This window comes from Dendropsophus ebraccatus, chromosome 6, assembly GCF_027789765.1.
Source record: "Dendropsophus ebraccatus isolate aDenEbr1 chromosome 6, aDenEbr1.pat, whole genome shotgun sequence".
NCBI classification, from domain to species: Eukaryota; Metazoa; Chordata; class Amphibia; order Anura; family Hylidae; genus Dendropsophus; species Dendropsophus ebraccatus.
In genome coordinates this window covers 76,582,271-76,594,475 of record NC_091459.1, presented here as the reverse complement: position 1 = coordinate 76,594,475, position 12,205 = coordinate 76,582,271, and the positions used below count along the sequence as shown (strand labels likewise).

At 47.4% G+C, this 12,205-nt stretch overlaps 1 protein-coding gene across 4 annotated transcripts in view; it reads right to left on the bottom strand.

Annotated features, from left to right (window-relative positions):
- The window catches only part of PLD1 (phospholipase D1), a 135,223-nt gene that overhangs the window by 99,737 nt on the left and 23,281 nt on the right, over positions 1 to 12,205 (bottom strand). For 2 of the 4 annotated variants that reach the window (XM_069975186.1, XM_069975185.1), the window contains exon 1: positions 5,650 to 5,809. The exons of 1 other annotated variant lie outside the window; for it this stretch is intronic. The gene's annotated coding sequence lies outside the window, so the exon portion shown is untranslated. Of the gene's footprint in view, positions 1 to 5,649; positions 5,810 to 12,205 lie in introns of those variants that run through there. One more of the 4 variants, XM_069975188.1, reaches the window with a different exon arrangement.

Here is a 12,205-nt window from a genome sequence, read left to right as displayed (position 1 = left end):
AAGAATGTAAAAGCAAGCACTATTAAATAGACCTTTATAGGGGAGTTCCCTATTAAAAATATTGATGGCATACTGACTAGACTTTAAAGGAGTTATTGTGCGCTATTGTTGGCTACTTTTGCCCCACTCTAGTCTCTATTTCAAGTGTTTTGCAATTAAGCTTCATTTACTTAAATGGAACTGAGTTTCAAACCCCACCCAATCTGGAGACAAGAGTGGGGCAATGGCGTTTTTTTTTTTTTTTTTAAATATAGCACATGACAAAAAGGTATAGAAGTCCATTAGCCTAAATCTTTAATCACATTGGCACATTGGCCCAGCGGCCATCTTGTGTCAACAGGTCATGCAGTGAGGATTTGGGGGCTGGACGAGCATCCGTGCCCTGTTAAGCCAGCCCCCAGCTCTGCCCCAGTCTGAGATGTGGGTGCCAGCAGTCACATGACCTGCAGATTGCTCGGCTTCTTTTGAAGCAAGCTGGAGATCATGTGACTACTGTCACCCACATCTCAGACAGGGACAGAGCTGGGGGCTGGTTTAACAGGGGACAGCGCTTGGCCAGCCCCCAAATCATCAAAGCATGATGTGTTGACACAAGATGTCGACTGTCGACACGATTAAAAAGGATTTAGGCAAGAAAGGTAATAGCACCAGATTTAGATTAAATCAGTCAGTATCGCACTGCCCCTTTAAGTTTTCAAAGTTTAAATCAACATTAAACATATGGCCTCTATGTGTCTCCCTTCACTGAGCATGTGTACAGCTACTGCGCATCCACATTCCATAGCGGAGAAGCAGCTCTCCTGTCACACAGCACAAAAACCTCTGCAACCACACAGTGACATTATACTGACTGAATTGCCGCATAATAAAAGAGCACAGTCTCCTGGTAAAGCCCCTATTACACAGGGTGACGGAGAGGAGCAAACAAGCGCTGTCAGAGCTCGCTAGCTCCTCGTTCCCCGCTCGCTGTTGCTGCTATTACACGCAGCGGCAGCGAGTGGGTGAGTACAGGGGGGCACAGGGAGCTGCGAGGTGGCTGCCCGGGTGATCGCTTTATCGTCCAGGCAGCCCATAGCAGATAGCAGCAGTCTGCTACCACTGCTCCTATATCACAAAGTGACGGCAGCAGATCGCTGCTATATTAGTCGTTAGAAACTATAGCAACATTCAGCCGACATCATTTATGTCGGCTGATCGCTGTCTTCTATTTCGTTATCGTTTCGTGCAATAGGGCCTAATGGTGTGTTTTTACAGACAGATTTATCTGACAGATTTTGGAAGCCAAAGCCAGGAATGGATTCGAGAAGAGAAGAAGTCTCAGTCTTTACTTTATGATCTGTTTTCTTTTTATAGTCTGTTCCTGGTTTTGGCTTCAAAAATCTGTCAGATAAAACGGTCTGTGTAAATGCACCATTAAGCTAGGGCTGGGCGATATTGACCTAAATCATTATCGCGGTTAATCGCACATGTAGCCACGGTAACGTTAACTGAATGATAATTATGACACGCCCCTTAGGTAAGCCACACCCTTCTGTAAGCCACACCCACTTAACCGTGCCAACCTGGGGATATTTTGTTTAAATAGAGTAAAACAAATTATTAAATAAATAAATTAACTCACTGAGCAGCAACACAAGGATGAGCCATTCAGTCTGTTGTCCTTATTTGTTATTATAATTAGGGGGTCTCAGAGACCTGGACATGTATATACAAGTATACAGCAATGTACAAAGTACAGGACGTGTATATACAGGTATAGCTCTATGTACTTCGGAGCTGTATACCTGTGTATGCATGTCCTGTAGTGCGTACATAGCCGTTTACCAGTATATACACATCCTGTAGTGTGTATAGCTGTATACCCGTATATACACGCCCTGTAGTGGCAGTATTATATATGTATGTACACACTACAAGACGTGTATACACAGGTATACTGCTTTGCAGGTTCTACATTAAAAACACATGCACACTCAGCTAAGGTGAGCATTCATGTGTCTAATGGTGTGTTTACACAGACAAATTTAACTGACAGATCTTTGAAGCCAAAGCCAGGAACAGACTATAAACAAGGATCAGGTCATAAAGGAAAGCCTGAGATTTCTCCTCTTTTTAACGGTGCATTCACACCTACAGGATCTGCAGCAGATTTTCTGCAGCAGATTTCACTGAAATAACTGAACACAGCATCAAATCTGCTGCAGATCCTGTAGGTATAAATGCACCCTAAATCCATTCCTGGCTTTGGCTTCCAAAATCTGTCAGATAAATCTCTCTGTGTAAATGCACCCTTCGAGGATCACAAAAGACAGCTGGGGGTGGAGCAGGGGCATAGCTAGGATTCATGACACCCCATAGCAAAAAAAAAAAAAAAAAATACATGGGGCCCCATGAATTTTGTATGAGCCCCCCCAACCTCTGGCAGCACATAAAATTGAAGACTGGGCAGCTGAAGCGGGGGCAAGGGGGACTGCAATTAGAACTGGGGCAGGGTGGCAGCAGCTGGGGGTGATCTGGGCACAAGGAGGGGGCAGAAGCTGGGGGTGATCTGGGCACAAGGAGGGGGCAGAAGGTGGGGGTGATATAAACTGGATCTTCTCCCTCTTCACTAGGGAGAAGATACAGCACTGGCACACACTTGGCCCTCACGGCTGCCACCTCCTCTAACCCCCCCGAACAGTCGCTGACCTGCCCCTCATACCCAACACACGCGGCATTTCCGACAGGCGCCGACCCGCTCTTCATAACCAGCACTGAGTTCACACACGGCCCTCCTGGCCGCACACACCCGCAGGTTCCAGTTCTCTGGAGAAGTAGGTCGCAGGGACCGCAGGATCGTGTGATGGATAGCATCACTGTGGGTGGTGGAGCTGTATAGCGGGATCGGGGGTCTGCACTGCGCCCCCACATCCCGCTATACTGCCCCAGCGCAGCGACGCCATACATCACACGATCCCGCGATCCCTGCGACCTCCTTCTCCAGAGACCGGGAACCTGCGGGTGCGTGCGACCAGGAGGGCCGCATGTGAACTCAGTGCTGGTTATGAAGAGCGGGTCGGCTCTTCCGGAGTGAGTGGCGGGGGCGGCCGGGAATGCCGCGTGTGTGCCAGGTATGAGGAGGGGGTCAGCCACTGTTCGGGGTGAGAGGAGATGGGGGGCGATGGGCTGCTGCCAAGTGTCAGACTGCTGCAGGGCAGGGGATAGGTCGTCGCCTGCCTCAATAGTAAATGTGCGCCCTGGCTGGAATGCCAGGCAGGTTGGGAGCGGGGACGCTAGGTAGCTGAGGGGGCGGAGGAGAAATACCGCTCTGGCAAAGTTGAGGTCGGTTTACCGACGCCAGGGACGGTATCTGTATTTTCACGGTATACTGCCCAGCCCTACATTAAGCTCCAGATTTGATAGTATAATTAGCCAAAGGTAATTGCCCTCGGTTGATACACAACCTGCATGATAACCAGGCGTCGTTCCTTCTGTGTGCAAGGGACTGGGACTTAGGGTTTAGTCTCTTTGTTTGAACAGAGAAAAGACCAAATACCATCATGGAGGGAACATGAACCACAGTTTGGTTGTATGATTAACGATGATTTAAACATATTAAAAAATTTTTTTTTTTTTAAGTATATTGCAAAACTGCTTGCGTTCACAACCTTGAACTTGTAACAAAACATTTTTCTGACAGGTTTGCTTTACCATGGCCCCATTCACTTATCCTAGGCATCAAGGTGGTCCAGCAGTGACACCACCCCATCTAACATAGATGCCACATTTAGTAATTCCCCAGAACTTATTACGGGAAGTATTCCTAAATCACTTGTTAGAATACTGGGGATGAAGTTTATTTTATAAACAGAAGCAGCACTTTGTGTGGAAATGCATGTAATCTCTTTCCTGACAGCCATAATAACAGAAGCAAGTGTGACTTGTGCTATTGATGTTTGGCAGAACTGGTTTTTCCAAGTAGGTCAGGCACCTTTCACATGGCGTTTATTAGTGGCTTATGCTACACAACTATAAAGTTTCTCTGTGCTATAAACAAGCACTGACACACTGACATGAACCGGTCCCATGAACACCTTCAATCCAGAATACTCTGCTCTACTTTCTGGAAGGATCATGTAGCAACCTCAATGCGACAGAATGGAAGCGTCAAGTCTACAGAAAATAAAAGAGGGGAAATGTATCAAAACCAGTGCAACAAATAGGTGACCGGCCAATCAGCTTCCAGCTCCGTATTTCCTAGGATTTTAGCTCATGATGGCAGCAAGCTGATACACACAAGGACTTTCACTTTCCTTTGGGCTAGTTTTGGTTACTGTTCCTATTTGTGATGTGGGTAATAGTTACCACTAAGTTGGTTCCACTCCTGGTTTTGGCTAAAAAATATTGACAAAAATACAAATGGACCCAATACATTATCTTTGTCCGGATTCACACCTGTAAAAAAGGCTGATTTACAGCTTGAAAAAACACGCCCATTCTGGTCATTTACATGGTCACTGTCACTAGAAAAGTAACTTGGATAATGTCATAAAGACATGACAAAGGTTTTTAAACGGTCAGAGCGTTCAGGAGGACATGTTGGGAGAAGAACGTGTTTGGAGCATCCTCTCCCAGCTTCATGTCACATGAATGAGACGGCTGCACAATGAATGTTCCCAGAGTGGGGAGAGAGAGGTGTCTGACAGCGTGCGGATCTCCATGCTCATCCTACTGATTGGTCATTCAGACACTGAAAAAAAAAACTTGTGACAGGTACACGTTAAGGCTGGGCTCACACTACGTATATTTCAGTCAGTATTGTGGTCCTCATATTGCAACCAAAACCAGGAGTGGATTAATAACACAGAAAGGATCTGTTCACACAATGTTGAAATTGAGTGGATGGCCGCCATTTAATGGCAAATAATTGCTGTTTTTTTAAAACAACGGCTGTTATATTGAAATAATGGCCGTTATTTACTGTTATATGGCGGCCATCCACTCAATTTCAACATTGTGTGAACAGATCCTTTCTGTGTTTTTAATCCACTCCTGGTTTTGGTTGCAATATGAGGTCCACAATACTGACTGAAATATACGTAGTGTGAACCCAGCCTAAGGGTGGGTTCAAAATGCGGCCATAAAGACAGCCCTACTAACATCAATGGGGTATGTCAGGATCTGCGGCATCCGGCATACTGCTGTTATTCAGAATCTGCGATGGATCTGCCTGAACAGAACCTCAAAACTGGGTGGGAACATAGGCTCATATAATATTAAAAGGAAAACAACTAATAAACACAGAAAACATAACTTTTTAACCCAGCAGTCAATAAGTACTAGAAGTAGCTATTCACACTGGTGTTGTGAGTCTATAGGACAGATGACAGCTCTGCTCTACTAGCACGGGGATAGTACAGTGTATAGGAATGTGTGGTGTGAATAAGCAATGCTCCCCGTGTTCCCGGCCAGGACAAACAGCTGGAGACACAGGCAGAATAATACAAGCTTCCATTGTAACACCGCAGACTACAGAGACGCCAGACAGAGAGCACTGTCCCCTATCTCTGCTCACGGCAACAAGTGATACAGAGTCCGCTCCGCCGCTGGGATCCTCCGTCACACTTGGAGTCAGTGAGGAGGCTCAGCAGTTGTACGGTTACTACTCACCGGCGGCCCCTGTGGGAGCTCGGGAGACATCCCGCCGCCCGTGCACTTATCCGGCTCGTCAGCAAAGTCTCCTGATAATCCCCGCAATGAGCAACGGGAGCCGCGCGCACCAACCTGCCGCCCGCACCGAGCATCGGGAATTCGAGCCAACTCCCCACAGTACGGGAGGCTAGCCCCTCCCGCCGGCTCCTCCGCCTATCACACCTGTGTGAGAACTTCTGGCCCCGCCCCGTGTACTAGACGTCAGTGAGGGGCGGAGCCCGCGTGTGTGGGAAACTGATATGTTATCTGTTCGTGTTGTAACCTGCGGAGTGTCTGCACGGAGCGGACCTGGGGTCACCCGCTCTCCTCACCTGGTAACCAAGACAACGCGGGACGTGTGTGTATATATATTATATACACACACAGGAGCCCGCAAGGGAACAGCGGAATACCCAGTATTTGCATAGAATACCTAGTGCTGAGCCACAGAGCTGGCACTCTGACACACTATGACATAAGCCTATAGCAGTAGTAGACAGTATTACATCACAGCCGGACACACTGAACAACTCACCTACTGTCGGGAAGACTACAACTGCCAGAAGGGCCTGAGAGGCTGTGGGGATGGTGGGAGTTGTAGTGCAGCAGCAGCTGGAGCCCAGAGCTTGGGATACATTGCTGTGTATGGAGTATCAGTCTGTAGTGGATCCCATTGTAGTGTCCGAGCACTGCACTACATGTATCCTCTATGGGGCCACCATGTGTGTCCGAGCACTGCACTACATGTATACTCTATGGGGCCACCATGTGTGTCCGAGCACTGCACTACATGTATCCTCTATGGGGCCACCATGTGTCTCCGAGCACTGCACTACATGTATCCTCTATGGGGCCACCATGTGTGTCCGAGCACTGCACTACATGTATACTCTATGGGGCCACCATGTGTGTCCGAGCACTGCACTACATGTATCCTCTATGGGGCCACCATGTGTCTCCGAGCACTGCACTACATGTATACTCTATGGGGCCACCATGTGTCTCCGAGCACTGCACTACATGTATACTCTATGGTGCCACCATGTGTGTCCGAGCACTGCACTACATGTATCCTCTATGGTGCCACCATGTGTGTCCGAGCACTGCACTATATGTATCCTCTATGGGGCCACCATGTGTGTCCGAGCACTGCACTACATGTATCCTCTATGGGGCCACCATGTGTGTCCAAGCACTGCACTACATGTATCCTCTATGGGGCCACCATGTGTGTCCGAGCACTGCACTACATGTATCCTCTATGGCAGTGATTTTCAACCTTTTTTGAGCCGCGGCACACTTTTTATACTTAAAAAATCCCGGGGCACACCACCAACCAAAATGACACTAAAACAGTACATATTATACATATAGTTAATAATATAGATTCTAAATGTATTTATACTCACTCAGTGTGAAACCTGGTCCTGTTTTCTTCTCCCCCCTGTGCTTCTCTCCACCATACTTCTCCCCCCTACTTCTCTCCACCATACTTCTCCACCCTGCTTCTCTCCAGTGCTTCTCTCCACCATACTTCTCCCCCTGCTTCTCTCCTGTGCTTCTCTCCCCCATGCTTCTCTCCTGTGCTTCTCTCAACCATACTTCTCTCAACCATACTTCAACCCCCTGCTTCTCTCTCCCATGCTTTTCTCCACCATACTTCTCCCCCCTGCTTCTCTCCTGTGCTTCTCTCCACCATACTCCTCGCCCCTGCTTCTCTCCTGTGCTTCTCTCCCCCATGCTTCTCTCCTGTGCTTCTCTCAACCATACTTCTCCCCCCTGCTTCTCTCCTGTGCTTCTCTCCACCATACTTCTCCTGTGCTTCTCTCCACCATACTTCTCCCCCCTGCTTCTCTCCACAATACTTCTCCCCCCTGCTTCTCTCCTGTGCTTCTCTCCACCATACTTCTCCCCCCTACTTCTCTCCACCATACTTCTCCACCCTGCTTCTCTCCACCATACTTCTCCCCCTGCTTCTCTCCTGTGCTTCTCTCCCCCATGCTTCTCTCCTGTGCTTCTCTCAACCATACTCCTCCCCCCTGCTTCTCTCCACCATACTTCTCCCTCCTGCTTCTCTCCTGTGCTTCTCTCCACCATACTTCTCCCCCCTGCTTCTCTCCTGTGCTTCTCTCCACCATACTTCTCCCCCCTGCTTCTCTCCTGTGCTTCTTTCCCCCATGTGGGCAGCGCACCACGCAACCGCCCACATTATAATCCGCCGCTGATCGCTGCGCATTGCCAGGGAACAAAACACAGGGGCACCATAGTTTGGGGAACTTTCCCCGCGGCACACCCGACCATGTGCCGCGGCACACTGGTTGAAAATCACTGCTCTATGGGGCCACCATGTGTGTCCGAGCACTGCACTACATGTATCCTCTATGGGGCCACCATGTGTGTCCGAGCACTGCACTACATGTATCCTCTATGGGGCCACCATGTGTGTCCGAGCACTGCACTACATGTATCCTCTATGGGGCCACCATGTGTGTCCGAGCACTGCACTACATGTATCCTCTATGGGGCCACCATGTGTGTCCGAGCACTGCACTACATGTATCCTCTATGGGGCCACCATGTGTGTCCGAGCACTGCACTACATGTATCCTCTATGGGGCCACCATGTGTGTCCGAGCACTGCACTACATGTATCCTCTATGTGGCCACCATGTGTGTCCGAGCACTGCATTACATGTATCCTCTATGGGGCCACCATATGTGTCCGAGCACTGCACTGGAAAACATTTGGGGCCCAATAAAGGGTGAATGGTGCTCAGGTGCAGTGACTGCTTCATTTACTGAGGGGATGATTAGGAAATTGGAGAATTCTCAGGATCAGTGGGACCCAGAGTGTTCAACTCGCCATTTCCTATCCTGCAATGGTCATAACAAGCCGGGATGGAAATAACCCTCTAACCCAAGGCAAATACAGTATCTGACCATATCTACCTGTACAGTAGTCATATGAGCATTGGGTATACAGGCAATGGTTTGCCCAATGCTTCCACTGCTTACAATTTATTTTCTAACTTACTAGGGGACACATAAAAGAAAAAAAAAACACCTTTGAAAGTTCTGTCCATAATACAGTAAACTAATTATGAACTAGGAGGGCAATGTAACCGTACACTGTCCCGTGCCCTATAAGCTCATATCAGTGGGTTAGAACCATCTGATGGTTACTCTTTAAAGGGCTTGATACACCATTAAAAGCCTTATAGATGCAAGTCCCACCTCTAGAAATCAGCTCTATGTCCAGAGCATGGGCTCTTGGCCTCTTCTGAAGGGCCTGAGGTGGTCAGGAAGCCAAAAACAGATAAACTGGGCGATTCGGGCTTGCGTAAACCATGCAACGGCATTACATACTCTGTTTCCATAACTTCCAGAGTTAGCTAAACGGCTGTTTACAGACCTACCATTACAGTAATGAGAGTTACACAAACTGTTTTTGGCTTCCAAACCACTTCTGGCCACCACAAATAGGCTAAATGAGGCCAAAAAAACTCTTGTTATAGACATAGATCCGCATGTTGTGGGACCTGCAACTATCAGATATTTATGGCATATTGTTAGGAAGCAGGGACAGGATGACACAAGGACAGGTGAGCCCTGAAGCTAACACCTGCCCCGCTGTCCCTGCCTACTTGTCACAGAAGCCCTAGGCAGCAACGAACAACTGGACGGCAAACCCTGATCTCAACTAAGTGCTACACAGAACAAAATAAGACACACAATAAGGCAAGGTCAGAGGTCCAGGTCAAAAACGCACAAGCAGCGCAGTACAAAACAAAATCCAAGGAGGTAGTCAAATAGTCAAGAGCCTGAAGTCACATAACCAGAAATACAATGCAGGATATAACACTAGGACAAGATACATTAGTAAACTAGGCACTATTGCAGGCAAGGCATGAACAAAAATGCAGGATACTTATGGAACCAGAAGTCCCAGCCCAGATCAAGCCTAGCAGCTTACTGGCAGTACCAGCCGTCCGTTAGCCCAATTACAATGCCAATCAGCCAGGGTTGGCGAGGCCCCAACCGTGGCAACATCATAGAGAAGCGCTGGCGCACACCCTACCCCCCTCCCCAGCAACCCAGCTTGGCGCCAGAGACACTGTCGCGCTGCCAGATGCCCGGCTCCTGACACATTCTGTTGATATAGTAGAAACCAATGTTTGGCACTCCAGCTGGCCCAGGTGCCCAGGGAATAATCAAGTAATCCAGGAAGGTAAATCCCAGCATTCATGTGTTTTCAATAGTGGAAATTTGTGTTTGTGTTTTAGGGCACATGGTATGCTGCACGTGTTCTAACCATCATCTTTCTCAACAGAATACAATGCGTTACCTTTTATTCTGCTGAGAAAGACCTGATGGTGGGAATGCATGCAGCGTACGCGTGTGAATAAAACACTTTTTCAGCATTGAAATTATTTACTTTCTTGAATATTCTGTGGATATGCTATAAATGTCCCAGATGAAAACTTTGGTGGCAGTTAAAAAAACAAACATACATATACTTTTCTTCTGTTTCTATACTTACCCTCACTCCTGGGTCAATCTTCATTCAAAATTCCCGCAGTTTGTGGGTCCCCGAAGCTTATCAGCAGCATCTGTTCCTCATAGCAGAGGAGGGCTGGCCTAACAAGTCAGACCAGCCTCGGAGAATTCATTGACACAAGATGGCGCCGTCCGTGGTTGACAGGAATCACAGAAGGCTTATTAAACTACATTACAAACTTATACAACTTTTTAATATGCTTTAATTGCCGGGAAAAAAAAAAAAAAAAGGAGTTATTTAATTCTAATAATAATAAAAAAAAAAAAAAAAAGACAAGCAAATTATAGATGAAACTTTGATGTAAATCTTCGAGCAATTGCTTATTTGCTTTTCCTGAAGTTTGTGCAAAAAATATGAGAACATTTTGCAAAACATTTAAACTTTTTTACACTAGTTTTCTAGTGAAAGCATTAATGGGGAAATGTGAGCACCATGATGAAGAAAACAGTTTCCTCTGGGTGGGAGTCCCCACTGATCTGACATGTCAGAAGTGAATCTTGCTGAAGCTGAACCTGCACTGTAACTCGTTTTATTACCCGAACATTTGTGGACTTGGTGCTCAGAATGTTTACAGTTTCAAAGTTCATTACTCATATCTCACCTTTTATAGGTATCGAGGCATCCTCACTGTGCCCCGAATGTTGCAATAGTGAGAACTCTGTGACTAGATTTCAGCGTACCAATCCTTGCCCTACTAGGAAGAGAAGTCCTTAGTATCTGGGAAGTAATGAGTAACTTAATTAACTTAAGGCTGGGTTCACACTACGTATATTTCAGTCAGTATTGTGGTCCTCATAGTGCAACCAAAACCAGGAGTGGATTAAAAACACAGAAAGGCTCTGTCCACATAATGTTGTAATTGAGTGGATGGCCGCCATATAACAGTAAATAACTGCCATTATTTCAATATAACAGCCGTTGTTTTAAAATAACAGCAAATATTTGCCATTAAATGGCGGCCATCCACTCAATTTCAACATTGCGTGAACAGATCCTTTCTGTGTATTTAATCCACTCCTGGTTTTGGTTGCAATATGAGGACCACAATACTGACAGAAATATATGTGTGAACCCAGCCTAATGGTGCGTTTACACAGAGAGATTTATCTGACAGATCTTTGAAGCCAAAGCCAAGAACAGACTATACACAGAAAACAGGTCATAAAGGAAAGACCAGGAGGAGCCCAGTAATACTTCTTTCTACACACCCAGGTAATTCAGCGTAGTCTGTCCCGGCTGGAGCGCAGCGCCGCCCTCCTCGGCAGGGCCGGGTGACGTCACGGAGACCCGACGGCGTCCCTAGTAACCAAGGGAGCCGCGGGTCTCACGTCAGCAAGCGTCGACCGGCCTAGCAGCTGAGTGCTGTTGTACTCAGGCTGAGTGACGGATCTCACTGCCACTCAGCCTGCAGTGCACGAGCTGCAATGTGGCTGGATTCAGAAAGCCGGACCAATCAGTCTTTGGTACGGGCTCCTGATCCAGTTTAAAGTGTAGTTAGTGCCAGTTGCAAATCGCTATCTATTAGGTTAACCCTGGTCCCAGCTTCCCCGTGTCTACTCCTGCGAACCCCGTCCTAATTCCTTCCTGCCCGACCTACTGTTATTCTGACCTCCGCCTGACCTGTGACTATTCTTTGTATTGCCGATTCTGTACTGCGTTGCTCGTGTGGTTTGACCAGGCTTGTTTACTACTCTTTATTGTGTCGTGTTTCTTCGTCTTGTTCAGTGTTTCACGTACGTAGCGTAGGGATCGTCTTCGTGGTTGTCCGCGACCGCCTAGGGTCGATTGAGGCAAGCAGGGATTCAGTTTAGGGCCCACTGTCTCTTGTACTGTCCGTATTGCTAGTCCTGACAATACTATTTTGGATGCCACCACACTTGTTTTTGTTCAAAATGTTTTTACAAAGCTGAGCTTCTATTTTAGTGAGAAGCAGCTGAGATGCCTATACAGCAGATGCCGTGCTAGCTATTCATGGAT